Here is a 3,153-nt window from a genome sequence, read left to right as displayed (position 1 = left end):
AAAAAAAAAAAAAAAAAAACACAAAACTTCTCAATTCTTCTTAATGCAGCACTAATACTCTAGTGTAGTCCACTAATGTCATTTATAGGAACAGTCTCGATAGTAACTGGTTGAGTCAGAATTGCTTTGGCATTGTTTGTGCTTGAGCCAACAGGAGCTACCTGGCTAAACTTGGTAGAAAAGTTACTTGTCGAGCCTGTTTGTTCAACAGTTCAACTGATTATTTTACACAATTTATTTATGCTACTATTTTATAATTACTTAGGCTCTTTATGCATTTCATACTGAATACTTTGAGGCTCCATATAAAACTAGAGATAGGGCTCATTCAAATGAGGGTTGTCAATTGCCTGTTTTTTTCTATATCAAATTTGTTATCCTTAAGGGAGTAGAACAACAACAACAAAAAAAACCTTTCCCAGAAAATACTAATCCACAAACATTTCAAGGCTCTATCCTCTTCAACAGTCTCGCTCTTGGTGTCAACATGTATCACATGAACAAAGCGGCACTTTACGACTTTGTGACTGCTTTAGTCTTTTGTCATGATTTGGAAACTCTCTGAATAAATTCATTTTACAAGCAGTGACCACAACACATCTGATCAAATACAACACAGTAGAACATAAATGTTACATATTTGTAAATACGATGGAATACCACTTTTTTGTAAAACCATCACCCAAAACCAAAACACCAAACAAATGAACAGAACATGATTTATAAAAGTGTTGATGCATGTTTTGCTTAACATTAGATAAGCACAATGTTTTCATCCCCTTGTTCTGCTTCCAGTTAGTAAAATAAGATCAGGATACATAAAAGCAATACAAACAATATATAGGCATTAAATAAATTAATTTCAGAACAAAGGCAATGTTCAAAATACATATTTACAAACCTAATAAAATGAAAAAAAAAATTATTCTTAAGGGAAAATGATACTCTAATTGACTGTTAGCATTACATGCTAAATACCTTCACACAATATTTGCCTCTTCATCTTTCCTTTCATCTATACTCATGTATTGGTGATAATCAGATATTCTGCTTAACTACATATATCTTTTAGTAGAGTTATACTTTGCAGCATTTACTAAATTGATATGTACTTGGTACACTGAAATCCAAATCTGACATCATTTCTGACTGATATGTTGATATATTATGTGCCGATGGCTACAGGAAAATGCTAAGTAATAAAACATAGAATTTGCCTGGTGATGAAGTCGTGGGGCTGTGCTTTAGACTTTAGAGGAGTAGGGAACAGGAAGTGGATGAAACAAAAAACACAGACGGGGAACGGCACAGCAGAGCCACATTTAGATGCTGACAAAATTTGTTATAACACTCCAGCAAATAACTTGACCTAAATATTTTCACTTAAGCTTTAACCAGGAGCATCTAGGGCATGAGGCAGTTGGACATTTTATTTTTTTCATGTTTACAGATATTTCGTGGACAACTGTACCTTAAAACTACCACACAATTGCCTGCTGAAATTCTGAGAGAAAGGGGGGGAAAAGTCACTTAGCTACACACATCTAAATTCACAAGTTGCTATACAAAAAGCATTTCAAAAAAAAAAAAAAAGTCTAAACAAAATGCATTGGGCCCCCGTCCTCCCTCATACTTTGTACAACAGAGGAAGAATAAGCTAAAATCTGGAAAGAAAACCTGCCTTTTGATTTGTAACAGTTTACTTTACTGGAATTGTGTTAGTCCAACATTTCTGGCAAATAATCACATTACCCAATAAGTACAACGGTCTCCCTTTTCCTGACAAAATGCTCCCAGGTCACCTCTGTAATAGATGCAGTGGTCCCACTTTATGTTCAACAGGCTAAAAGCTATGGGAGGTCAGCTACCGCTTCACATGGGGTCTGGTCTGGCATAAGAGTCTGGTCACTGAAGGGAAAACCCACCCAGAAATACTCTAACACTGTTATATATCATCAGTCTGATGAGATCACTGTGTATGCTTGGATATATATGTTATGACAAAGGGTTGTTCTACAGTGCTTGGTATTTTATACAGTACCTTTGCCAACAACCAGAGAAAAACCTGATTGACTTGTAGCTGCAGAGAGTAATAGTGGGAATGAAAGTAATAGAGGGTTTTTTCATTGAGGAAAATACTTGTGGTTCTTACACTAAGCATATCTTGTAGCTGAATTAAAATTTTCTCCAGCAATTAATTTCTCCCTGTATGACAGTTGAACATCATTGCGAAACATCAAAAATGGAGTTTAAAAAGCCTCCTCACTGCAGAAAAATAAAACAAAAATGTTTTTAAACTCAAGATGTGGCTTCATGGACAAACAGGACCATGAGGTACAGAGCTGTGTAAGGCTGTACATAGGCACAGTGGTGCTTTAAGCTAAATGCTAAAGCATAATGTTACAACATTTAACATGTATACTATCTTGCCCTAGTGTGTTAGCATGCTAATGTTAGCTAATTAGCACTAGACAAAGTGCAGCAGAGGTTATTGGGAATGGCAGGTATTTGGTCACAAACCAAAGAATTAGACAAATAAAACCTATAGTATATATATAACAGTGCTGAAGTATTTTAAGGGTGGACTTTAACAATACCATAAAAAGCTTGATCTAGCCAAATTTACTAAATGTTTTATGCAAAGAAACATCCACTATTTGCAAACGATTAAACCTTGCCATACAACTGCAGCCATTAAATAACTACTGAATGTCTAGCAAGTTTTTCTCCTCCAGTTTCAAACAGTGGAGTAAAAAGCATTTATTTTCATTTTCTGAAAACGGCACTGTTTCAACTCCTTTTAACAAGTGCCACTCCACCCAGCACGTCCCTCATACAAATTCAACAGGAGAACATCATGTCAAACACCCAGACTTGTCACAAGTAAAGAGCTCAGTTCTTTAGATTACAGTGCAGAGTTTTCCTACAGACATAAATGCATAGGATACAGATCAGTCCAACACTACAATATATGGCGAGCAATACAAAAAACAAACAAAAGAAATGCATCACAGAAACTGATGAAATTAAAGTCTTGGTCATCGGCACTGGGGTTAGAAAGGAGTGTGGTGACGAGGAAAAGCAAGAAGGGAGGTAGCACGCGTGGGATAAATGACTAGTCATACACAGATACATTTTTATGCTATTGGTTAA

Source organism: Monopterus albus, unplaced genomic scaffold (assembly GCF_001952655.1).
Source record: "Monopterus albus unplaced genomic scaffold, M_albus_1.0 scaffold421.1, whole genome shotgun sequence".
Classification (NCBI taxonomy): domain Eukaryota; kingdom Metazoa; phylum Chordata; class Actinopteri; order Synbranchiformes; family Synbranchidae; genus Monopterus; species Monopterus albus.
Note: the sequence above shows the minus strand (reverse complement) of the source record.